The sequence below is a fragment of the Ctenopharyngodon idella genome, chromosome 15, assembly GCF_019924925.1.
Source record: "Ctenopharyngodon idella isolate HZGC_01 chromosome 15, HZGC01, whole genome shotgun sequence".
Taxonomy (NCBI): Eukaryota; Metazoa; Chordata; class Actinopteri; order Cypriniformes; family Xenocyprididae; genus Ctenopharyngodon; species Ctenopharyngodon idella.
The window spans coordinates 9,052,979-9,080,848 of record NC_067234.1 but is presented as its reverse complement, the minus strand read 5'-3'; the positions used below and the strand labels follow the sequence as shown (position 1 = coordinate 9,080,848).

The 27,870-nt window shown below is 37.8% G+C and overlaps 1 protein-coding gene and 1 long non-coding RNA gene across 3 annotated transcripts in view; both read left to right on the top strand.

The window, feature by feature from the left end:
• LOC127495388 (uncharacterized) lies at nt 1–26,513 on the top strand. The gene is made up of 2 exons (XR_007925115.1): nt 1–247; nt 25,211–26,513. It is a non-coding gene; the product is annotated as an uncharacterized LOC127495388 (long non-coding RNA).
• Nucleotides 1–27,870, top strand: part of dock10 (dedicator of cytokinesis 10) — a 125,114-nt gene that overhangs the window by 250 nt on the left and 96,994 nt on the right. The window lies entirely within an intron of this gene.

Genomic DNA, 27,870 nt, shown 5'->3' with positions numbered 1-27,870 from the left:
CATGCGGACAAGGACAGAGCTCATTTTGGCTTATTTTGATGCTGTTTGGTGCACGGACAAGACAATGTGTACACCCTTTTCCAGTGATTTGCGTAAGGAGAATCATACTGTGCCTGGATCTCCGACCTATAACGGGCAATAGAGGAAAATATCTATTTTGCCAAACATTGTATTTCGTTTTTTACGCATAGGTCATATGCTAGACTTACTCTGCGGCGAATGATTGTGGAAGTTGTAAATGAACAAGGTGAGTGTTTAAAAATAATTGTCTGTGGGCCACTAATGGCCTCTGTTAGTGGTTTATGTCTTTTTTTTTTTTTTTCTTTTTTTTTTTTGATTTATAACGATGTTCTTCAACAAATAAACAGCTTAGCGACGTGCGTAGTAAAAACGCCGCAGAGGAATGTAGTGCTGGGCTGTCGAGCACTGAGCAGCGGTTTCCAACCCTGGTTTTCCCTCTTCAGCACTGCACATTTTGGACGTCTCCCTTATCTGACACACCCACTCCAGGTGTTGGAATTAATGAACTGATCAGTTTAATCATGAATCCCTTGTGTTTGTTTAAGATGACATGTAAAGTGTGCAGTGGCCTGGGAGCTCCAGGATCAGGGTTGGGAACCACTGCTTGGATGTGCTCTGTTGTTAATGGATACATTGGCAAGGGTTGATGGTATGAATACAGTATTATTGATTTGCAGTAGTTTTAGCCTCATTCAGTAATGCAGTTTAACAGCATATGAACATGTGAATGCATTTACAACATTTTAATGCTGCTGCAGCTAGCCATCTGCATTGTAGGCCTACTGTAGTTACTCCTTGTTTCTTTTCTTTTTTTCCAAGTGCATATGTTTCACACTGTATTTCACTATCCCTTAAATTTAACTCTTTTAAAGAGGAGCCTGTTTAAATTTAACACTGTAAGGTTTGAGTAAAAAGGTGACATTGTAAGGTAAAAAGGGCACAAATAAGCTTAGTTAGAAAAGCCAAATACATAGGTGAGCATCGTTAGAAAGCCTTTAAATTTAAACATTAGATCAAAACTAGTTTGGACATATTTTGTTTTATTAACAGTTCTGATATAAGATTACACTTGATATCGCTACAAAATAGATGTATAAAATAAATAACAATAGGCTAAATGTGGAATGTTGCCTCAGTAATACAGCGTGAAAGGTAGTAATGTGAAAAAGAAAGTACAGTTTTTTTTTTTTTTTTTTAAAGGCCTATGAGAGATGCTATTTAGGATTTGACAATGGCCTTGACAACAGACTTGAGAATGGCCCTTACTGTGCAACTGGTGATCCAGATGCTCAGGAAGGCAGATCTCAGGTAATGAGGAAGAGGAGAATTCAAAAGCATAGTCAGTGGTCTTCTAAAAACCAAATCTGAGACATTAAAACAGACCAATCGACATATTACAGCTGTCTCCACTGTACTAAAGGTAAACCTCTCAGCCAGTAGGCTTTGATCACAATCAGCACCTTTGTGACTTTAGCAATTACAGATGGTAAGGATGAGGTGTTTGTCAAATGTGTTTTATAGATGTTTAACTCTACAATGTAGTTTTTTTTTTTTTTTTTTTTTTTTAGTTTTGCATATGTTGTGCATGTTTGCATGAGTTGTGCGCAATATGAGAAATTTGACTGCAAGTAACACTGTCTGGCACGCTGTGTTGCTCTGTCCATTGTATTGTTTTGTGGGTGTAATTTAAATATGGTTGTCACTGTCACATGCTATAGAAGTGACATCAGGAAATTCTTCGAGGGGAAAAAGCAAAACAAAACAAATAATAAACAAAGGCAGGGAGATGACATAAGGTTACGACAGAACTTTCTGAATCATTTCATATTTATTTAAGGTGTAACGTTATTGAAACCAAACCGAAAAACCGCGATACACCACCCACGGTACGTACTGCAATACTCTCATGCCATACCGAACGCACTCTGCCCCCTGCTGCCCCGTCCAGCCCTGGCCCATTAGATCTACACGACGAATGCAGCATAGTAGCCTAACCAAGCGTGCCACATGAGTCCTGAAAAATGAAATTGAAAGCGTCTCGATCGCCCCCAGGTGGCTGGAAGCAGTATAGGTCATAAACCCCACCCTCTCCATGAAATGTAATGGGACATGAGACAAACTAAACAAATTACACTTCAATTTTTTTTTTTTTTTATAAAAACGGGGGTGTGATGTCATGATTGACAGCTGAGATTGACAGCTTCTCTGACTGAAGTAGTCACTGAGGCACCAACGGACTTTACGTTTCCATAACTGTTTATTTCACACCGACATAATGAGTTGTTCTGAGTGTGGGCGTAACCTTGATATTGCGGCTCCACTTCATGCTCACTTCTGCGCAGACTCGGGCTCCAAGTTCACAATGTGCAGATTCGAGACTCAAGATGTCAGCATACTGGCACACTGGCGACTTCAGTTACTACAATGGAAGAGAGTGAAGATGCGTCGTCCGCCTTTTTTTTTTTTTCTTTCTTTTTCTTTTTTTTCTTTTTTTTTTTTTTTTTTACCGTCTATGAGCCTAACCACCATTAACCTTAATAAGCTCCGTGTTTTCTTACTTTCGATAAGAAACAAAGTGTCATCTTTCAAATTCTTTCCATTTTATAACGAAATAAACATGTAATATCTCTCAATTCAACGGCGGAAAGACGTCAATAAAACAGCTTGTAAACACTGTCTTGTATTTAAGCATTTAACTCAGGTGAGTCCACAGCTTGTTAGTTCGTCAGAGCAATGAACTTTCACTAAATATATGCACTATATTTGCCTATATATTTATTATATTTTACTTAACTTGTTAGTGATGTCTTGTTTATTTAATGTATGTTTAAATCTGTCATGAAAATGACAGCCACTGTGTAAAAGATTATATTTCAACAACGAATCGGAGTAAAAACATAATTTTATAATTAGATTTAGAAGTTAATGCAAAAACTGCCATTGTGCATTTTACATGTTTGCATACAATTTGTTTTTTGAGTGTTGACTATTATATCTAAAAATAAATAGCAACTGAATTTAGGCTAATAGTTTGGGCTTTGTTGTTAACCTTTAATATTATACTAATGTGCAAGTAAGGGCTCCCTATACAGTTTACAGCAATAGCAGCTGCAGAGATAATTTTGTTGTTTATTCTTAAGAAACTTTTATTTAAAGACAGAGACACAATTTGTTCAGTAAATTTTGTTTAGTGCTGTACCGAACCGAACCGTGACTTCAAAACCGAGGTATGTACCGAACTGTCATTTTTGTGTATCATAACACCCCTAATTTTCATGCATGTCACTCCAGCAATAGCTACAAATCTAAAATAAATATGTATGTATTACTGTTTAAAGGCTAATATGTTGCCTGCTTCACTGCCGACTTCTCTCCTGTGGCCTCATGGGATACTATAGTGTCCATCAGATGCAAAGTTCTGTAAGTAGTAGGTCTTTGGCGTACTTTTTGCCTACTGGAAAAACATATTGTTTTCTACCTCCTATAGTAGGGATTGGGAAGTGTATATTCGGATGCAGCCACTGTCTTTATGAAGGGGTCATTGAATCATTCACTCACACGATTCATTCAAAAATGCAGATTCATTCAGAATCGAATCACCACTGTGTGTTGCTTGGAGATGTGCAATGGTTCGGCTCTGGATTTGTTTGGAACTATTTTAGTTGGCAAAATAGAGCCAAAACAGACAATATTGTGGTTAATATGTAACTCACTTAACTTCTTGTTTATTGAACTGTGAAATCAATATCATATTTGCAATTATGCTGATATTTGGGGGGAAAAAAAAAAACTTGCTTTTTTAATATTTCTCACCTATATCATGTAATATAAATCAGCGGCTGGCAACCTTATTGCACACGGAGGGATAATCACAGAAGCTGGCACCTCCAGTAGTGCGAATGGTTTGTCAGATCTGTGCTCTAGAGCAGGTTACAATCCCACACTTTAATAGTATTTATAGCACCTAACTTAATAAAACATGCTGTGTGACTAATGACTATGATGAATGATTACCTCAAAATGTACATCCGTATGCTAGTTCGAGGGACTTTATTTAAATGAAATACATACACCTCTTTAGTCAGGAGCCCCGCACATGACATGCAAGAAAAAAAAATTAAATCGTGCGCACGATTTACTATTTCATTCCCTCGATTTACTAAATCGTGCGCATGATTTAGTAATTCGTTCCCTTGATTTACTAAAACGTGTGCACGATTTACTATTTCGTTCCCTCGATTTATAAATCATGTGCATACTATTTTTTTTCCTGCATGTCATGTCCGGGGCTCTGTACTTTAGCTGTTGTCACATGCTGATCCCTGATATAAATATGAAAGACAAAAACTCATTAAGGGGCCTTTTTTGCCCCAATATCTTGAATTTTGGGGGCATTTTCACTGCATTCTTATAGGTTACATCAATTTTTGTTGGTTTAGAAGTTTAAGCATTTCAGTTGTTTGGTCTTAAGTAGATTGGTGGGAACAAATCACTCCAGAGTCCAAAATGCAGCATATTCTACAGGGTGACCATGAGGGTCTTTTAAGGAGGGTCTTCTCAGGACTCTTCTCAGTCTGATTCTGGTGCCTTGCTCTTGCCTTGCTTTATACATTTTCATGTTGTTTTGTTTATTTTGCACATGAAGGATGTGTGTTGACACGGAGAACCAGGTCAGCAGAATCAGGCCTTGTGTGAGGCACCTTTTTGTTCTCTTTGCATTTTATCTTTCACCAAGTCTCTCTTCTGCTATTATGACTGACTTTGACAGCATGTAGGTATAGATTTCTAAATAGACAAACAGGATCTCATGAAATACTTTCAATGCATATTTCTATTGAGATAGCTGTAATATACTTACACTGTAATATGCAGTGTTTGTTTGAGTATTTGTGGGGCAGACAGGTTAGAAACTTGACTAACGCTGCCTTCACGTGCTCTTGGAATTATCGTAAATATGAGTTTCCTAGGTAAAAATGTCCACGGGACTGTTGAGTTGAGAACCACTGGTTTAAAGTCTGCTCCAGTCCAGAGACATGATAGCACATAGCGGATCATATGCGCGAGTCGACGCAGATCACAAAAAGTATCGTACCTATTTGAATTCTGCATAGAATGCTGTGTTTATGGATATGGACATAGATTAGGAAGAGAAATGGTTAGAAATTAGGAGGAAACTGCAGCTTTAGTGATATTAACGGCTCTGGCCGAGCTGTGATATAAACAAAACGCGATTGGCAATTTTTAAAAAGGGGAGGAGCTGTTCGATATGTCCCACCCTGTCTTCCTGATTCAGTGGAAATTACGTCAACACATTGAATAATGCTGTGTTCTGTGCACTTCAGTGGGCCTTTAACACACTAACAGTTTACAGGTGGTAGATTAAGGTCACAGTTCAAATAACTAACAAAATCACCTGCCATAGTCATGCTGCAGGAGGCATGAGGACTGCATATGTGGCCAAAGCAATGTCTGTAATGTGAGACACCTTAGACAGTGCTACAGGGAGACAGGAATGACAGCGGATCGTCCTTGTAGTGCCAGACCATGTGTAACTATATGACCCACCAGATGTGTTCGAGAACTTGTAAGTGCATTGGTGATAGAGTGGAGTATCTCACAGCAAGAACTGGCAAATCTGCTGCAGTTCATGAGGATTAGATGCTCTGTAGTACTTTAAGCAGCTGGTGTCCACACCTGATTGTTACTTTTGGGCCTGTTTACACCTGGTCACTTCATGCATTTTTATTGATCGGATAGCTGATTTGATATAACGGTTCCATGTACACTTGGACACATAACTGTCTCTGCAAAACAGATATAAATCCAACCTGCAATTCCCACGCTATATTCAAATTTAACAGAGCTCACGTCAATGAAAGCTAGGGCTGTGACGGTGGCAATTTTTTACTACCGCGGTGGGAAATCACCAACAACCGGTCCGGGTTGGTTATATATATATATATATATATATATATATCTGAGGTTGCGTTAGACTTGCGTTTCGCCGTCATTTTGATGGATAGGATCGTAAATCTGTCATAATCAATTATTACCCGTCATTTTCATTTTTATATTTGAATGATAAGACATATAATAGCTTCTGATTTCGTCCACATTTTCATTTTTATTCACGAACTTACAGGATAAGCAAATAGGCATAGGCTATGCATTTATTTATATTATGAAAAGAAAGTTGATCAAAGACTGCGTCACTTTTCATCTTGAACACTTGTCGAGGATCGTGAGTGAATGCGATCATCCTTTCGTCTTTACTACTGTACAGAACGAAATAAACATGAATGAAAATAAAAAAATATGTTGAAAGATACAGTAGCTTACTGAAATCTGTATCACGTCAGATCAGTGTTGCAAACAATGTCACGTATTATTATACCTCAGAAAAGCCAGTCGTTGACCGTAAACTTATAGTCAGCAAGAAAAATAACAAAACGAACCATTTAAAACAAAACAAACTGGATTAGAAACTTAATTATGTAAGTAAGTATTATAACTTTATTATTATAAAATGGACTTAAACTGGGTGCTTGCCTGTGTGTATCGTTTTCACAGGGGTGAGAATTACAGTTACAAGCAACATCAGCCTCAGTAATCTGTCAAAATGACTGACAGGCTGCAGATTTTTTCCGTCACTGCTAAAAAAATTATTTTATATACAGGTGCTGGTCATATAATTAGAATATCGTAAAAAAGTTCATTTTTTTATTGTAAATTATTTTAAAAAATGAAACTTTCATATATTCTAGATTCCCTACATGTAAAGTAAAACATTTCAAAAGGTTTTTTTTTTTTTAATTTGTTGATTAGAGCGTACAGCTAATGAAAGTCCAAAATCCAGTATCTCAAAATATTAGAATATTTACATTTGAGTTTCATTAAATGACCATCCCTACAGTATAAATTCCGGGTATCTTTTGTTCTTTGAAACCACACTAATGGGGAAGACTGCTGACTTGGTAATGGTCCAGGAGACAATCATTGACACCCTCCACAAAGAGAGTAAGTCACAGAAGGTCATTACTGAATGGGGTGGCTGTTTACAGAGTGATGTATCAAAGCATATTACATGCAAAGTTGACTGGAAGGAAGAAATTGGGTAGGCAAAGGTGCACAAGCAACAGGGATGACCGCAAGCTTGAGAATACTGTCAAGTAAAGCTGATTCAAACACTTGGGAGAGCTTCACAATGAGTAGAATGAAGCCGGAGTCAGCGCATCAAGAGTCACCACACTCAGACATCTTCAGGAAAAGGACTACCAAGCCACTTCTGAACCAGAGACAACGTCAGAAGCATCTTACCTGGGCTAAGGAGAAAAAGAACTGGACAGTGAACAGTGGTCGAAAGTCCTCTTTTCAGATAAAAGAAAATTTTGCATTTCATGTTGAAATCATGGTCCCAGAGTCTGAAGGAAGACTGGAGAGGCACAGAATCCAAGCTGCTTGAAGTCTAGTGTGAAGTTTCTGAAGTCAATAATGATTTGGGGGGGCCGTGACGTCTGTTGGTGTTGGTCCATTGTGTTTTATCAAGTGCAAAGTCAATGCAGCCATCTTCCAGGAGATTTTGGAGCACTTTATGCTTCCATCTGCTGACAAGCTTTATGGAGATGCTGATTTCCTTTTCCAGCAGGACTTTAGCACCTGCCCACAGTGCAAAAACCACTTCCAAGTGGTTTGCTGACCATGATATTACTGTACTTTATTGGCCAGCCAATATGCCTGACCTGAATCTATGGGATATTTTCAAGAGAAAGATGAGAAACAGTCGATCCAACAATATACAGATGATCTGAAGGCTCAATAGTGCCTCAGCAGTGCCACAGGCTGATCACTTCCATGCCACGCTTCACTGATGCAGTAATTTGTGCTAGGAGCAAGTAATTTGCTGTAATATGTCCTGCCGATCAAGTATTGAGTGCACAAAAGAACATACTTTAAAGAACTTGAACTTTTCTGTTTTGCAAATCCATTTTTTGATTGATCTTAGGAAATATTCTAATATTTTGAAATACTGGATTTTGGACTTTCATGAGCTGTACGCTCTAATCATCAAAATTTAAAAAAAAAACTTTTGAAATGTTTTACTTTACATGTAGGGAATCTAGAATATATGAAAGTTTCATTTTTAAAAATAATTTATAATAAAAAAATGAACTTTTTGATGATATTCTAATTATATGACCAGCACCTGTATATGTATATATGTGTATATATATATATATATATATATATATATATATATATATATATACACGTCACACTACCGCCGGTGACACTCCACGCGGCGCGGTTGTCATGCCTACCGTCACAGCCCTAATGAAAGCAACAGATTTTATTGATCATCAGCTAATTTCAAGTTCAGAGACCGCAATAGGAGAGAGTGCGTCATCAGCATTAGTAAGATCGAAAAGTCTGACTGTTTTTAATGAAGATGATTGTGTGGTGAGCTTCAGGATGCGACGTCGAACTTTCAGTTTCATTTGTGGCAGTTTGAACGTTGTCTTGATACTTATCTGCGGCGACGAGTGTTGCAGTAGTGCTGTCATATCTGGCTGTAAGAAGACATAGCCTTTAAAAATCTTTCACACATTTAATTTTTTTTAACATTTTTGGAGGAGTAAAATTTACATATGTGGTTTCAACAAACAGATGCATTTACACTCTTCTTCTGGAATGCATCTCAGACCTCCTGAACTGGTTTGAGTGGTTGATCGGATTTAAATCTGTCTCGGAAGAGTTTTGGAGGGCATTTACACCTGGTCTTTTCGTGATGGGATAGCTATCCGATCAGAGAAAACGCATGAAGTGACTAGGTGTAAAAAGGTCCTTTGATATTGATCCCGCTTTGTTCAGGGTCTCATTATTCCATTTTTGTACATCAGTTATCTTTAAAATGTGTTCAGTTTATGTCTCAGTTCTTAAATCTTTTTACATTTACTTATGAAGACATTTACTGGAAATAAAAGCAGTTGAAAGTGAGAGGACGTTTCTTTTTTTTCTTTTTTTGCTGAGTTCAGTGCCAGATAAACTTGTAGCATGTTAATCGATAACTCAGTTTTAACTGATTTAATTAATCGATTCGAAACTTTTTATTTTTTTATTTTAATGAAACAACATTTGATTGGTTATTTTTACTGTATTTGGCAACAGTGACTCTTTGGTTGTAAAGATGGTTCCTCTGAAAATCAATAACAGCAATGGCAAAAATAAGTAATTTCTGAGCAAGTTAAATAATTATTAATAAGATATAATATTATTAAGTATAGCCCTACTGCTTAGCGTCACATCTGCAGGCTGTTTGCAGTTTTAGGGCCATGTGATAAGTCAGAGGGCATTCAGTGAGGTTGTATTTAAGGCCTTGTTTTGGGAATGAAGGCCAACAGAGCACATAGCTGTGGGAATGAATATCTTCTCTCTCAACCATAACATCTCCAGGAAGTCTAAATCTTTTGTCTACATTTTGATTCTCTCTCTTTTTTTTTTTTCTTCTTTTTTTTAACTCAAGGCTTGTTAATTTTTCCATCTATACCTCCCAATCCTGTCAAACCTCTGTTTCATCACACTACACATTAACTTTATAAATTTCTTTTACTTTTCAAAAGAAGACAGATTCTCATAGTTTGAACTGCACAAGTCTTACAGAAACTCTTTCACTTCCCCCACTCATCCCTGCCTATAATGAGAAGTGAGGTCAACCTGGGTCACGCCCGGGGGTGGGGAATTTCTCTAATTGCTCAATGCTAGTTAACTGCAACTGTTTGGGTTCTTGGTAAATTACATTCTTTGCGTCAGTGATTTTTGCAGATAATTCTGCTCTCATGTTGAGGAAAGAAGCAGCTCCAATTATGCATTTATATAGAAGCATATAGTTGGGGTCATAAGTTTACATACATCTTGCAGAATCTGCAAAATGTTAAAAATGTTAGCTTATTCAAGGCAGTAATTTTATTTCAGACACAAGACAAAATAATAGCTGAATTAAAACATTTTTTCTCAAGATTCAACATTGAATGATTCATGACTATTTTTATAATTGAGATAGTTGTTCATGAGACCTTTTTTGTCCTGAGCAGTTAAACTGTCCATGGTTCTTTAGAAAAATCATCCAGATCCTTTCCAGCATTTGAGATCTATCTTTTTACTCTAAGGACAAATTGACCTTATGACAAATTAATGAGTGACAGCTCAAATAGCCAATCAAATCACTGCACTGTGGCTATCCGCTAGTTTGTCCATCAAGCATTAAAGCTTACTGAATTGTCAGTACCTTCTTTGGCAAATTTCTATAACTGTGGTAAAAAGGTATTATGGCATATGTAATTTGGATACTAGGCATCCAGGGTAGCTAGTTAATGCAGTTTTGTTCTGTACCTGAAATTAGCCAGTAATCTTGAAAAATGCAAGCAATGGATCAGACATGTTCTTTATGACACTGACCTTTGTTTTTTTATGATTTGTTTTTTATTTTTTATTATCCAGTAAATAAAAAGATTGTATGAATGTGTTTGGGCAGTTTTCATTGACACTAAATCCAATTTAGGCAATTACATGGAATGTTATTTGGCAGTATGGTTCATTTGAAGAGGATATTTGGTTTATCTCAAGTTGAAATGTACAGTTAGAGTAAATATCTGTATACTAAATGCAAATAAGCTTCATCCAAGATACTTGTGCATCTGTTGAGTTCATCTTATGTGTGGATTGTTCGGTTTTATACTACAGGGCTATTGAATACTTGATTCTGATTGGTTAGTGTGCAATTATTTTCCGCTAAACGCATAGCTACAGTAGTTCCAGGCAGGTCTTAACTGCATTGTACTTCCACTTGGCCAAATGATTTCAGTTATTTCAAAGGTCCTTCAGGGCTTGACAATAAGGACTGCCCGGGGCCAGCTTAAACAATGCAAGGGAAAGTTGATGGAACTGTTGTCTGACGGGGCCAGTGCTGTTTTGTCATTTGCACATTTATAAGCCTTGCCAATTTAAAAGTGCAAAAAGACGCAAAAGAGAACTCAATTTGGTACGTGCATGCTGCTTACACGCTTTCAAAGGAACTTGACGCTGCACCATGAACACGTCAATCTTGATTGGCTTCGGGCACACCCGTGCGTCTTCTTGTTTAATGCAGGTGCCCTTTTATAAGACATTTTCAAACTGTTCCTGGAGGCTCCCCAGCATTGCTCTACTAATCAGCTGATGAGTTGATCCACAGCTAATCAGCTGTGGAAGGAATATTGGAAGGAATTGGAAGGAATCATCTGACTCAATATTAATATTAATACAAAATATTAATATTAGTATTTAAGACCATAAATAACTACATTTGTGGTGCCCTTGTGTGAGGCTAATCCAAAAATCACTACACTGGTAACGTAAAAGTTTACAGATGACATGAGATGTAAATAGCAACCGTGTTATAAAGGATGATCAGATATTAATTTTATTATTAATTTGTACAAATAGCGTGCTTAGCCAGCTGCAGAGAGAAACTGGTAGTCAGACTACAAACAAGTGATGAGTGGCGACGTCACTTCACGCATTCTACCAGCACGGTTAGCCAGTTATTCCAGTTAGGTTATTCGTGGCTGAGAATGCCATACCAGGCTCAAGTGAAAATAACTGGAACCATTCCTTACCGTTCGGCCCAATGGTGGAAAAGTGGCTATTCAGAATGTGCAGGGCTGGAGAGGTTTGAAAACCCCTGATGTAAAACAAACAATAATAATAATAATAATAATAATAATAATAATGATGATAATTTAAATGCCACCAACACTTTGCTCAGCTTGGTAATATATAGTTACAGTATTTCAACCTGAAAACTTAATATCCAGGAAAAGAAAATCCAGGTAAACAAAAACTAGGCGTGGACAATTATTTTTGTTATTGTACTTTCTTTGTTATTAAAATTTATGCAATGCTGTTTGCTAACCTCCACAATGGGAAAAAGAGCAGAAGAAGTAGTAGAGATCTATGCATCAACCCAAAACAAAAATGGTTTGTTCAGGTGGTACACAAGAGCTTGCTAGTAGCCTATACGTGATTAATTTTTAATTTAGGCTATTTCGATTAATTTTTAGTGATGTGCTCCTACCCCTCCACAAACTTCACGGCAAGGAAACCAGGACGGCAGAAAGCGGCATCCTGTTTGTTTTCTTTATTTTACAAAAGCACAGTGTTTTGTTGTTATTGTGAGTGTACACAAATAAAAATAGTTTTTTACAATCGCGCAGCGTTGGTCAAACTGAGGCCTGTCAGGGGGACTAAATGCACTAGGTGGAACAAACTGTAATTTGCACTTCGGTCTTTTCAAAATAAATGAAAAGAAACCTTGGGGATTTGTTGCTTTTTCCTGTTGTACCAAACTCGTATCGAACCCTGACCCCAAATCCGAGGTACGTACTGATTTGTACGTACCGTGACTTCTGTATACTGTTACACCTCTATTATCAAGTGATTCCAGACATCCCTGCATGTTTTTGAAGCCATTATGAGAAATTATTATAATTTAAAACAGGCCTACTGTTGGAAAACAAAATATGACAAGAAAAAATAACACTGCTAGATTATTAATATCACCTATGTTTTTGAAAAAGGAACATGTAAAAGAAATATGACCGTATCAAATAGCCTGATCATAATCAATCTGGCATTGAATTTGAGGTGAAACTGAAGAGTGAATGAACACCATGTAAACTGAAGCTTTTGCTAGTGGGTTAATAAACTCAACCAAATGCATCATAAATAAGATTAACCAGATATATACAACATAAAATAAAACTGTACAAAAGGACACGAATGTGCACATGAACTTGACTGTGTTTATCTGAACGTCCCATTGTGAATGTGCTCTTCCCATAACAACGCTGAAACATGGGAAACTAAAGCACTTTAAAGAAAGAATTTACAATATTCCATTACATTTGTGTTCTCGTTATAATGGTTATAATGGTCGTCTATATGGCAGATTGGCACTGCACGTCTTGCACTTAACTGTATTTTCATGATTAAAGTGATTCCAGGCATCACTGCACACTTTCAAATCCATAGTTTCACTTTATTTCGCCGGACTGGATGGCATGCTGTCCTAACACTAACCAATCAGACCTTGAGTAAAAAAAATTGCTTTTTTTGAAAGGTGATAATGAACTGGTTAGAGAGAAAAGAAAGGAACTTAGAGGTCAAACTAAGAAAGCCAAGTTAGAATACAAGAATAAAGTAGTAAGTTATATATGAGGGATGCAAAACAGGCATGGGAAGGTCTTAACACTATTGTGGGAAGAGAGATGAGGAAAGGTGTATCTCTTGCCTAAGATCTAAATGTCTTTTTTGGTAAGTTCAGTGATGGACAATGTAATAATTGAATGTGATGGGGTATGTGTAACGATGTTTAAGGCTTAGGGAAGAAGGAGGTGTGAACCAGCGAACGTTCAGCATAATTTTAATGACCAAAATAAATAAACAGCAAAACAAAGTAAAGCAGCAGCCCCTCATGGACGACTGCCGCATGTAAACATAATAAAATGGCTCTCTCGTCCTTCACTGTCATCTCTCCTCCTTTTACCCTTCTATCTCTCCTCTGTGAGACTTGAGACCAGTGTAGCACACAGATGACTCTTATTAGCACTCGCACCACCAGCCTTGCTCCATTGATGCCTTAACATTTCTGGGGCCGGTTGCACCAGCTGGACGTAAAAAAGTTGGGTGTAAGATCTACGCTGGACTTAGTTACGTCCAGCTTTCCGATAAATATTTACACCTGTTGCACCATCTAAAACTATGACTAGGCGCAGCTGCGCTTAGTGTAGACAATGCGTGTACACACTGGCATGTTCTACAGCACTGTTAGTTGAGACGCCGTTCGCGTTACTATGGTTATCAATTTGAATTCATTGGCTCCAACGAATAGATGAAAAATGACTGCTGAGCCGAAAAAAAAATAAATAATAATTACTCAGATTGTGAAACAAGAAAAATTATTGAGCTATTCAGTAAGAATATGCAACATGCTGAAACGAAACCTTTCAATAAATTCTCGGTCTCCATATATATCTAGCATCTAGAGGATTGGTCCGGTCTCTCATTACTCTTTCACACCGGAAAGCCCACTGATCGTGTAGCCTGTATACCAGACGCGCCATCGTCTCAACGTTTTTATTTATCTTTATTTTCACCATGGAAACAAGTCAAGACTTCTCACTTTACATTTACCTTTGACTAGGCATAAAATTTAGTCTCAGACGTGCGCTACGCCAAGATGGTGCAACAGGTATTAATTATACGCAGGACTTAAACCGCATTTTACGTTAAGCTTAGTCTTATGACCGGGTGTACGTCCAGCTGGTGCAACCAGCCCCTGGTCACTAACAGAAGGTATGTTTTGCTTGCTGGACCATGGAATTCATGATGGATTTTTCAGCAGGGGTAACTAATGTACCTAATGCTAATGTAATTAGCAAAGTTACTATCACTGCATCAGCAAGCACAGTTACTGCTTTTTAAACAAAGCAGCATAAATATAGTTTTATCATTTTTGAGCCCATCCTCAGCCAAACAGAAACCCCTTTAAAACCCAACATAACAGAAAAAAACACTAACAGCAAAAACATAAAATAACACCTAATTTCAATATTTACTCGTCTTACAGAGTCTGAAGCAAAGCATATTGGGAAATAGAAATCTGATGTAATTCATTCAGTTTGAGTTCTCCTTAATATGTTATCATTTACCTGATTTCTCTTAAATGCAGTGAACTTTCTGTAATATTTAAGTGAAATGAACTAATTTCATTTAGTACAGAGGTGTCCAATTTTGCTCCTGGAGTGCCAGTGTCCTGCAGAGTTTAGCTCCAATCCATCCTAACACACTTGCCTGGAAGTTTCCAGTAATCCTGAACACAGTGATTAGCTGGTTCAGGTGTTTTTGTCTGGGGTTAACTCTAAAGCTAAACTCTGCAGGATAGTGGCCCCAGGAGCAGGATTGGACATCCCTGATTTAGTAAATTTGACTGTTAGGTTTTACAATGTTCATATAATATAATCTGTATACTGCTATGCACACATTAAGCAATACAGTAGTTCACCCATAATTTCTGTGATCATTTACTCACCCTCATCATTTACTGTCATCATTTACTCACCCTCATCATTGATGACATTTTGAGCTTGAAAGTTTTGGGTTCAAACTTTTCAAGCTCCAAAAACATAATGGTATCACAAAATTAATCCATATATGACTCGACTGCTATATTCCAAGTCTTTGAAGTGACATGATCACTTTGTATTACAACTTGAATTAGGGCTTACAACTTGAAATGTAAGCCTTAAATCACTCTCAAATCATATTACATGCGCGCACGCACGCACACACACACACACACACACACACACACACACAGAAGACATTAAACATGGTCACAAAAAAATTACCTTGATTTTTGCATTGATTTGCATTGATTGTAATCTGATTTTCATCCAAGAAACAATTATATATTAACACAGTCTGAATAAAGCAGTTGAACTTTACTAATTTTTATTGAAGATACTGAGTAAGTGAAATAGTGTGTTAATGCTTACATTTGGTAACTTGTAGAGTTTGGTCATGTGACCAGTGAGAGTGAATAAAGGCTTAGATGTCAACTGTTCATCACAGTGATATCAGCAATACTAGCCATGTGGTGCCATCCCAAAGAGGTACGAAATCACTCTCACGGACCTTTTCCTTGTCTGTTCCCTGCTGGTGGAATGACCTGCCTAGCTCAATCAGAGTCTTTGGCCATTTCCAAAAAACTGCTAAAGACTTTTAGCAGTTTTATCAACACTTGACCCAGTAATATTAGCACTTACTTTTTCTATTTCTATTCTCTCTCTCTATTTATTTAATTTTTATTTATAATATAGACAGAATCAGTTGAAATAGTTTTCAAAAAATTCTTTAATAATGGCTACCCACCCACATTTTTTTTTTTTTGGTCTGCTGTTTAGATTATCTTGCATGTTTAATGTAATAGGGCGTTGCTTCAGACTTGTTGGAGGAGATTTTTGAATGCCCTGGAGGGTGTAATGCTGAGTTTAGGATAGGCTGTCTGAATTTTACAGCCCAAAGGGAATAATGCTGCACTCTTGCCATCTTTCTGTCTTGACTGTGTTTAAATTTCACTAAACTATGTCTTTATTAGAATAGCACAACAGTGCCTGTGTGCCCTCCAACACTATCAGCTTTGTAGCCATCACTCACTATGCATGCTCTTGCTGTAGGGATGAATGTCTGACCACTTACAGCAACTGAAAAATTACTGCACCGCCCCCATCCCTGTCTGTTTGGACACAATAAAATGCATCAGTGTCTGAAATTTTACATTACAGTTCAGGCTGCATATTTAAAATTCAGTTGAGCAAACCAAATTTTAGGGCCTAACACTGAAAGTGAAACATCTACGACTATAACCCTGGTTCCCTGAAGAGGGATGAGACGCTGCGTCAAGACGCTGTGGGAACACCGCTGCGTGATTGTGTCGTGAAGCATGTGTGAAATAAGTCCAATGGCGTGACTGAACATCAGAGGTGGGTGATGTCACAATCAGGAAACTATAAAGCATACCCAGAACAAACATCGCTAGCTTCTGATAGGCTGAAGCAAGTTGATCACAGGCATGCAGGGAGTATGGCAGGGTGACACAGCGTTCAGGGAACCAGGGTTACAGTCGTAACCCGGGACGTTCCCTTTCAAGGGAACTCTCACTGCATTGAGACACTATAGGAACCTTATACCCATGCCGCCATACTAGCATACTGTCCGTGTGAAATCATTGCGCACACTAAGACGAAAGCACTCTAAACCCCGGGGTGGAGCCCAAATCCAGGTTATAAAACTTCACAAACGTGTGCGGGGAGGACCAGCCACAGCGTCTCGACGCAGCACGAGTTCCCTTGAAAGGGAAACTGATTGTTCTTCTAAGGATTATTACGGTTTCCTTTGTTTGTTTGTTTGATTGTTTTTGATAAGATTTTTGGGGGGTTTTGGGGCACTTTTGGGGCATTTTTGAGACTGAACTGGAGTTGGTAAAGCTGACTAAAGAAAAAGTCAGATTAAATGTGCTGCTGGACACGTAGAAATCAGAGGGGATTTTTTTTTTTTTTTTTTGGATCTAGTAAATGTTGGTGTAAGTCGGCTGTCTGATTTATTCAAGCATTATAAAAATGCTCACAAAATGTAATGAAATGGATCCAGATGTTGTTTTTTTCCCCTCATCATTTGAAAATATTGCAATATAATTTGCATTGTGATGACTTGGCGTCCACTTTGTTATTACGGAGTGTGTTTATTGGGAAAGCCCAGGAAGCATTTATATCGTTGTCAGTACCGGATAGGAACGATGACATGGCCACGAAAAAAAGCGGTGTCTACAAGCTTCAGGGACAAAGGAATTGGAAGAAAGGAGACAAGCAAATGCATGTAGAGGTGGCTAGAGAGTTGACAGGTTTTTATATAAACAAACATGAAGTGAACACACCTGCTGATTCTCTCTTTTTAAATGAGTTAACACTTAGCCACAAAAGAGCTACAAAGGATTTTTCCAGTGGACAGTATTGTCCAGTGCTGCATTCTACTTCTACTTAGAATTACAGTGCTTTTAGGAAAAGCTGCCTTAAATGTCGATTTCCAATCATTTCAAGAAGATTCTGCGCAATCTGGTGATTCACGTTAAGGTGAAAACGTTTCCCATGCAGAATTTGTTTGTGTTCATGCTGGTCACGCAAATTTGACATTTATCCAACAGAAAGCTACTTGGATTGAAAGTGACTGCATCTCTACAGTATTGACAACAGACAAAAGGATTTTTTTGTCCTTTTTTTTTTGACCGCACCTTAAGTGATACTTTATAGTTTCAAAACCTTTGTAGTGCTTTTGCTTAGGTTTATGATGCGGGAGGCTTATGATCTTTGTCCAAGTTCAAAACATTCAGTCCATTTGTAATTATTGTTTTGAGAAAGGACACTGGAAAAATGAATGTGCTGTGTGCTAAAAACAGTAGGAGTATTAAGTAAAATTCTGTGAACGGCACCTGCTGTTCATTTCTCTGCTGAAACCATGTCAGTAACTTGTACATTTGATTGTCTATGGTGTTCACTCACTGCATTTGTCTAAATCTGTGTCTAAGTACAATGATGTATCAAACTACTCGTCAAACAAAATGTGCAGAGTGCATATTTAGAGCTGCTTCAGCGCAGTGGTACAGTAATCACATATGTTTTCCTGTAATGATATGGGGAACCACTTATTATACAGGAATCATGTACCATGTTTTTACTTACAGTATGTACAGTTTAGTAAAATTTAATCCAAATGGATGAGTGAGCGAACACAATCAAGCACATGCAACATAAGCTCTCTCCTCACTCTTTAATATTATAACATTATAAATATGTAAATCATTTTTATTTCTTGTTTTTGAAATATCTGCAGTAAATGAACAATTTAACAACAAGCTTTCTAGCAAAGTTTCTGAGAAAGGGATGTGTGCTTGAAGTGTTACATGCTTAAAGTTTAACTTCACTGATTTCAACCTGCTTTGTATTGTTACAATTCTGGTAGTATATGTAAATTAACAATGTTTTACTCGTTCTCTGTGTTATCTGGACCATGTTTATTTGTCATCAAAAGTCCGCCAAATGATGCAAAACACATCATCCTATGATGGACTTTTGACAGCTCCAGGGCTTTCGTGAAAACGACAGATTATACTTCCACATTTTAATATCCCCACCCATGGAAAGTCTGATCGACAGAGTGTTGATGTTTTTTGTCAGAATGTTGTTTTTAATTTACATATTTTAAATTAAAAAAAACATATTTTTTTGATGACAACATATTTTAATGACAATATATTCATTGAACAAAAATGAATTCTTTTATCAAAATAAACCAAAAACAGTACAAACTTTGCTAAAGTGATTGCTTTGAACAAGTATTAACTTAAACATTATTAAAAACATTAGCTAAAATAAAGTATTTGTATCAATACTTTGTGTCTTTTGCCCCATGCTGATTTTACCCAATGTATGGAATACTAAATTTGTTCTACTGTATATATTCTATCAATTCAATAAATTTACGTCATATACATCCTTAATCACAGATATCTCACTCATTCCGCTCCTTGTTTGTTCTGTTGTTAGTGCTTCTTTCTGTGGAAACAAACATTGCATGCTGCATTTTAATGAGAACGAGTTTGAGTACATGAGTGCAGGATCGGGCCTGATACCAATGCCAGGATAGTATTGGCTTTAGTTCGAATTATTTAATATTTGGGCATGAAGTTATAAAAAAAAAACTGGTGCAAAGCTGATTTTTTTTTTATTGTATATATGAAGTCAGTTCTCCTGAGGAGAAAAAGCAACCCTGGAGTTCTATATACCAGAACCCCACTGAACTGACTCAATTTTAAAGACCCCTTTATGCCAAAAAGGTTCAATTTCAGAGGTTTTCAACCTTTTAGAACAATGATCCACAATGGGAATCCCTAAAAGGTTCCATATATGAAGTGCCTGACAGAACCCTTTAAGGTTCTATATGGAACCTTTTATTCTAAGATTGTAACAGAATAACCACTGGTTTAGTTCATCATAATAACTATGAACAGTTGTTTATCTAATGCAGTGACATTTTAGACATTTTTGGGTTTTAAGTGTCTAAATACTAGTGCTGTACTTTTGAGGACTTCCTATAGATGTTCGTTCATTGTTGTAATATTTATAATTGCTACACTGTATCCCTAACCCTGACAGACATTATTTGGCATTCACATGCCTTTTCTTTACTGAAGACCATCCTCAGGTTTGAAGGGTTAGCTCAATTTTGTCATTATTTTCTCATCCCTTAAAGCATGTGATTCCAGAACACAGAATAAGATTTATTTAAAGAAAATTGTTGTTCAAAACACTGACTTTCCTTATATGGAAAAAACAAACTGATTACATGCATACAAGAAAACTGTGTACAGTGGGTACGGAAAGTATTCAGACCCCCTTAAATTTTTCACTCTTTGTTATATTGCAGCCATTTGTTAAAATCATTTAAGTTCATTTTTTTTCCTCATTAATGTACACACAGCACCCCATATTGACAGAAAAACACAGAATTGTTGACATTTTTGCAGATTTATTAAAAAAGAAAAACTGAAATATCACATGGTCCTAAGTATTCAGACCCTTTGCTGTGACACTCATATAATTAATTTAGGTGCTGTCCATTTCTTCTGATCATCCTTGAGATGGTTCTACACCTTCATTTGAGTCCAGCTGTGTTTGATTATACTGATTCGACTTGATTAGGAAAGCCACACACCTGTCTATATAAGACCTTACAGCTCACAGTGCATGTCAGAGCAAATGAGAATCATGAGGTCAAAGGAACTGCCTGAAGAGCTCAGAGACAGAATTGTGGCAAGGCACAGATCTGGCCAAGGTTACAAAAAAAATTTCTGCTGCACTTAAGGTTCCTAAGAGCACAGTGGCCTCCATAATCCTTAAATGGAAGACGTTTGGGACGACCAGAACCCTTCCTAGAGCTGGCCGTCCGGCCAAACTGAGCTATCGGGGGAGAAGAGCCTTGGTGAGAGAGGTAAAGAAGAACCCAAAGATCACTGTGGCTGAGCTCCAGAGATGCAGTTGGGAGATGGGAGAAAGTTGTAGAAAGTCAACCATCACTGCAGCCCTCCACCAGTCAAGGCTTTATGGCAGAGTGGCCTGACGGAAGCCTCTCCTCAGTGCAAGACACATGAAAGCCCGCATGGAGTTTGCTAAAGATGGTGAGAAATAAGATTCTCTGGTCTGATGAGACCAAGATAGAACTTTTTGGCCTTAATTCTAAGCGGTATGTGTGGAGAAAACCAGGCACTGCTCATCACCTGTCCAATACAGTCCCAACAGTGAAGCATGGTGGTGGCAGCATCATGCTGTGGGGGTGTTTTTCAGCTGCAGGGACAGGACGACTGGTTGCAATCGAGGGAAAGATGAATGCGGCCAAGTACAGGGATATCCTGGACGAAAACCTTCTCCAGAGTGCTCAGGACCTCAGACTGGGCCGAAGGTTTACCTTCCAGCAAGACAATGACCCTAAGCACACAGCTAAAATAACGAAGGAGTGGCTTCACAACAACTCCGTGACTGTTCTTGAATGGCCCAGCCAGAGCCCTGACTTAAACCCAATTGAGCATCTCTGGAGAGACCTAAAAATGGCTGTCCACCAACGTTTACCATCCAACCTGACAGAACTGGAGAGGATCTGCAAGGAGGAATGGCAGAGGATCCCCAAATCCAGGTGTGAAAAACTTGTTGCATCTTTCCCAAAAAGACTCATGGCTGTACTAGATCAAAAGGGTGCTTTTCTACTAAATACTGAGCAAAGGGTCTGAATACTTAGGACCATGTGATATTTCAGTTTTTCTTTTTTTATAAATCTGCAAAAATGTCAACAATTCTGTGTTTTTTTGTCAATATGGGGTGCTGTGTGTACATTAATGAGGAAAAAAAAAAGTGAACTTAAATGATTTTAGCAAATGGCTGCAATATAACAAAGAGTGAAAAATTCAAGGGGGTCTGAATACTTTCCGTACCCACTGTATAGTGAGAAAGCTACATGAAAGCTCTGTTTGCGTGTTAGTGACATACTCCCACCCCTATACAATTCATGCCCACAGCCAACAAACCACACACACACAGTCGACTGTACACAGTAATTTGTGTATTCCAATAAAACACTGGTTCCTTTTAATTTTCAGGAATGACTCAAGTCTCTGTATGCACACACTTCAACAATGAAATGACAAAAGCACTAGTCTAGAATGAGGTCATAAATAAAAGATGGGTACACATTGAAGAGAGAATTGTCTTTGTAAGCTGTTACAAAGGAACATTTTGTTTCTCAGATGCATAGCCAATATGAATGTGCTTAGACCACCATAATACTGCCATTTTGCTACATATACTTTAGGAAGACCAAACACTCTTTATCAGATCAGAGCCACATGGCACAGGTTCTACAAAAAACCTTAAATCTTATATTAAAACAATACATAGCAAGGCCTTTAATTGTATATAGTATCCTGTGCTGTACTGATTCAAGCATATGATGATGCACTTTGTGAAATGCACTTTCATATAATTTCCATAACATCATTTAAAGCTAAATTAAAAATGTTGTTCTCAATGAGCACAGAGGCTTGGTGTGGCCAGTGAAAGAGCTTGAAAACATTTCCTGTCTCTTGACAAGCATTATTATTGAGATAAGACAGTGATTTTATTCCAGACATCAGCAATGGACAAACAGAAGGAGCAGTGAAATACTGATGGGTGGAAAAAGAGGCATTGAGCATGTTTACATGAACTGCATTTTTTATTTTATAATGTTCTCTTAGGTCCACTTATAATGTTAGCAAGATCATCAAAAAAAAATTAATTTAGAAGTAATAGGCTATTTTTTTCTATCCTATTTTTGACTCTCTCTTTGAAACATTCAAGACTTAAAGTAAAGTAAACACACACTGCTATGATTGGGTAACACTTTTGCATATTAAAATCATTTTTAATGTCCCCACCATTACATGTTGTGTTCAATGTTGAAAAATGGCAACCAGTGAAATTCAGCAGCCGTACATGTTTGAGCCAGAGTATGATCCTGAATCAGAATTTAGATGCACATTTTAGATGTCTCTTTTATCTGACACATTTGAGATCCTGGGCTGTCCAAAATCTCCCCCCTATACCCTCATTCACTATTTCCTACATTACTCCACTAATATAGTTCACTTGAGGGAGTGAATGAAAATGAGTGAGCAAATTCGGAGTGCGCTGGAAGGGCTGCCACTTTTGCATGGTTTGTGCTTGCTGTTTAATGATCATTTGAAACTTAGCAAACTGGCAGCTCCAGTAGTAAGATGAAAATATTTATCTTGAACTCTGTCATGGAAACTATGCATAAACCTTCATTAAACAATTTTAATAACCAATTAAAAAGGAATTTATACCTGTATGATATTACGATGTAGTCACATTGGACCAGCGGTTTGGAAAATGGATGGATAGATGATAGATGTGGACATCAGTTGTACACTCGATAACATTATCGTCCACTATGGTTTTGGACACCACTACAAATGGCTGTCCCCTCAAATAGTGCCCTATTTAAGGGTATAGAGAGCAATTTTGGACTTATCCCTGGAGTCTTTACTAATAAGCTAATGAGATGAATCAGGTGTGCTTGATTTGGGCAACATCTAAAATGTGCAGTGCTGGGGGAACTCCAGGATCAGGCTTAGAAACCACTGTCTTAGAGAGCAGGTATAAAGTAGACATGGTCAAGATGATCTGCTGAAGTTCAAACTAAGCATCAGAATGGGGAAGAAAGGTGGCATGGTTGTTGGTGCCAGATGGGCTGTTCTGAGTATTTCAGAAATTGCTGATATACTGGGATTTTCATGCACAACCATCTCTAGGGTTTACAGAGAATGGTCAGAAAAAGAGAAAAAATCCAGTGATTGGCAGTTCTGTGGGTGAAAATTATTATGTTAGTGTTTAAACAAAGACACTAAAGAAAAAAGTAAAGTAGAAGTAAATTGAGTACATATCAAATGATCTGTAACAGACAAATCAATAGTGACACATGGAAAAAACATCGATACTCACACATTTGTGTGTTGTGACATTACCATTAAAGGGATAGTTCACACAAAAATGCAAAATACCCCATAATTTACTCACCCTCAAGCCATCCTAGGTGTATATGACTTTCTTCTTTCAGCCAAACACAATCAGTTATATTAAAAATATTCTGGCTCATCCAAGCTTCGTAATGGAAGTGACTGGAGAATGAGTTTTTGAAGTCCAAAAAAGTGCATCCATCGATCATAAAACACACTCCACGTGACTTCAGAGGGTTAATAAAGGCCCTCTGAAGGGTCTTAATATCTTAATTTGTCTTCCAAAGATGAATGAAGATCTTAAGGATGTGGAACGACACGAGGGTGAGTAATAAATGACAGAATTTTCATTTTTGGGTGAACTAACCCTTTAATGTCTTAGGGTGCTCAAGGCAATCACCCTCAGGCAGTAGTTGGCGTTAACACCAGTATCAGTTTCAGTGTTTGCAGCATCATTACTTTCACATGTTGTTTATACATGTTTTATATGTTTATACATCAAATAACTTGTTTGGTTACAGTTAATTCAGTATACTTACCGAAGTCAGGTGTAGATCTGTAACTTCCAGCTCTGGAAAATCAAAGTGTTGTTCCAGGATCAAGGCCTGTATTTCACATACTGCTCACCATGTTCATGTCTGAAGATACTTTAGACCTACCGTTTATGTTTTACAGCAGACCTGGGCTTTCTTTGCTAGCGAAAAGTACTTCCTCATTATCACTGAACTCTCTTCCTTTCTGGTTTTTCCTGGCCTCTAGGTCAGTTGGATCCTCTCTTAATGACAATACCAGACTTTTTTCTTTCTTTTTTTTTTTTTTTTTTTATCTAATTTTTTAGCCATCTTTGCGATTTTTGAGTGATTGTTTGCATAGGATGAACTCCTTGTGTTGTAGCATTTGTCATTTGACAACAGCTTTAGATAAAAATGTAAATGGAATGCAGTGTGTGTGTGTGGTCCTTGTAAACCCTACATTATGGGCACAAAATGTCCAAAATCCTTGATCCCCAAAACCACTTATAAATCATACTGAGGCCTGGTTTCACAGACAGGGCTTACACTAAGCCAGGATTAGACCTTAGTTAAATTAGGGCATTAAAGTATCTTTTATAAACCTAGACTAGAAAAAAAACATTACTGGTGTGCATCTTGAGACAAAACAATGGCACTGACATATTTTAAGTCTGTCTCCCTGGTTACTATCATTATTAGCTCATATGTGTCCGCTATGTGTTAGTCATTATCCTCATTATGTCCACTACTTAAGTTGTACCTTTACCCTGCCTTTTGGATTCTTGTAATTAAACCTGGAGTATTTTGATCTATTCGTCTGTCTTCATCTTTCTGCCTGAACACAACTGTTACAGAAGATCGGACCGCCCAAAATGGACGACCGGGCCAAGTTTGTCGTCCTGGCTCAAGAGTGTGTTAACTTTTTTATTTTTTATGTTAACTTTTGTTGTCTTGCCATCACCAGCACCCTTGACAACGAGACCCTGAAGTCGCTTTTCTGGATCGGGGCCAACTACTATCATCCCGTCGACCTCCCAAACACCAATGAACTGAACTGGAGGGAGACTATAATTAGGTGTTTGGAGATCGTCGCGTCCCAATCCAGACAGCAGCCAGACCCAGAGCAAGCTTCTACACCATCAACCACAGAGATGTCACGTGAGCCCCCTGCAGACCGAGCGGCACCACCCACAGCGACGAGCAAGCCAGATCCCGAGGAAAACAGAACAGAGCTTGGCATCCCCCCGCATGTAGTGCCCCAATGTGGTCCTGACCAGGGGTGTGAGCCCGTGACACCAGTGTACGAGGGAACGAAAGCAGAGGACTGGCTGATCGACTTCGACAGGGACAACTCCCACCTGATCCCACCCAATATCTGAATCTTCATAGTTGTTTAAGGACACCATCATGTCTAGTCTCCTGTCACTTCCACCACCACAGAGCTCAGCCAGACCTCCAGCCCCATCGCTTCTGGATGATCACAGTCCTGTGCCGTCTCTGGGGATGCCCCGCCAGGACATTGAGCCACAGGTCAAGCAACCACCAGTTCCTTTGTTCTGTTTCCTGCCACTCGTCCGTCTCCCTGGTTACCATCGTTATTAGTTCATATGTGTCAGCTGTGTGTTAGTCATTATCCTCATTATGTCCACTACTTAAGTTGTACCTTCACCTTCAGTCACTGTCTGATCTATGTTGCCTTATGTTGTGTTTATCCTGCCTGTCTGCTTGTTTTGATTCTTGTAATTAAACCTGGAGTATTTTGATCTATTCGTCTGTCTTCATCTTTTTGCCTGAACACAACTGTTACAGAGTGATTGTTTTTACAGTTTTTTGAAAATGTAAAAATTCAGAAAGTTTTCTGTGATGGTTTGTACAGTATAAACATTATGTCTATGGAATGTCCCCATAAAACATGAAAACCCAATGTGTGTGTTTTCATTTGTTTCATAAGGCTAGACACCTAATACAAGTTAAAACATACAGATGTGAATGCTTGACCAACAACGCATTGCAAGTGTGAAATCCTGTTGTACACTTAAGTGTTCTTGCATTATTGTGAGAAATCTCAGTACTCAAGACATGATAGTTACCTTCAGATGTCTGTGCCACACAGCTAGCATGTGTTATAGTCACCTGTCGTTCTATTAATTAACTAATTTAGCCTGTGTATATATACTTCTGGTCTTGTCTTTGTTAAATGGTTGCTGTTTTGTTCCTGCTACCTGTGATCTGTTGGATTTTTTTTAATTAAAAGACTTCTCAATGCGTTCTTCGTCTTTGTCCGCTCCATATAGCATCCATACATGACAATGACATGCATGCTTACGTAATTATAATTATGAATAAAAAAAAAAAAAAAAAAAAAAAAAAAAAAAAAAAATATATATATATATATATAATTGAATAAAAACAAAATTAGTTTATTTTAAAGTAGTTTATGATTTATTTTTATTTTTCATTAAAGTTTAATTATGCTTTGTTTAATTACACCTGGGCACAGCTGCTTTGTCTGAAATTTATATTGCTAAGCAATTTAGTTAAACTAGTTAAGCTAGCTAGATAAACTGACTTATAGCTAAAAAAAACAGGCCGGTCAACAGCACGAACCAAACTCTTCCAATATCAGCTACACCTCCAGTGTTTGAAGGTCAAAGAAGATGTTGTTCGCAAGCAGCCAATGAAGACCATAGGCTGACATTATGCAAATTTGATACATTTTTACAAAGGTTTGTTACAGGAATTGAGACTAGAATTACTGATGACTCGTTTCAGCAGTTCAGAATGTATTATTTCTTTTAGGAGATAATAACTTTATTTATTGTGCACTTCGATCTTTGTGCACAATAAATAAACTTTGGTAGTTTTATACACGCTCCGAGCCACTGATTCGAAACAAAAGATTCGTAAAGCTTCGAAGCTTCATGAAGCAGTGTTTTGAAATCACCCATCACTAGATACTGTTGAATAAAGTCGTTATTTTGTTTTTTGGCACACAAAAAGTATTCTTGTTGCTTCATAACATTAAGGCTGAACCACTGTAGTCACATGAACTGTTTTAAATACATCTTTAGAAACTTTCTGGGCATTTGAAAGAGTTAATTATCTTGCTGTCAATGGAGGCCTCACTGAGCCATCGGACTTTATCAAAAATATCTTAATTTGTGTTCCAAAGATGAACGAAGGTCTTACGGGTGTGGAATGACATGAGGATGAGTAATTGATGATAGAATTTTCATTTTTTGGGTGAACTAACCCTTTAAGGGTCTAAATTGCCAAAAACGATAGTTAATGAATGCCCTATTTAAGAAACAAAGTATTAAAAAGTTAGATTTGTAACAGGTCATCTGTGAGAAATTTTAATTGTTTTTTCCTTCATCAGATGAACTGTAAAATGAAAGAGTGCATCAAAGAGTTAGGCCTATGTGTGAGGACCTTCTCATTCTCAGCTCGCACTGGCTGCAGATGGAGGTGGACTGCAGTAGCTGCATACTAGCTTCCCACTCAAGAATGCCCCTAGAGAATGCAGGAATTCATTCAAGCAGCAGCGCAGGAGTGAAAGACTATTAATACACTGTACTGATGGCCTTCAAGCTCCCCATCCCCCCCAAAACAGGGCAAATTTGT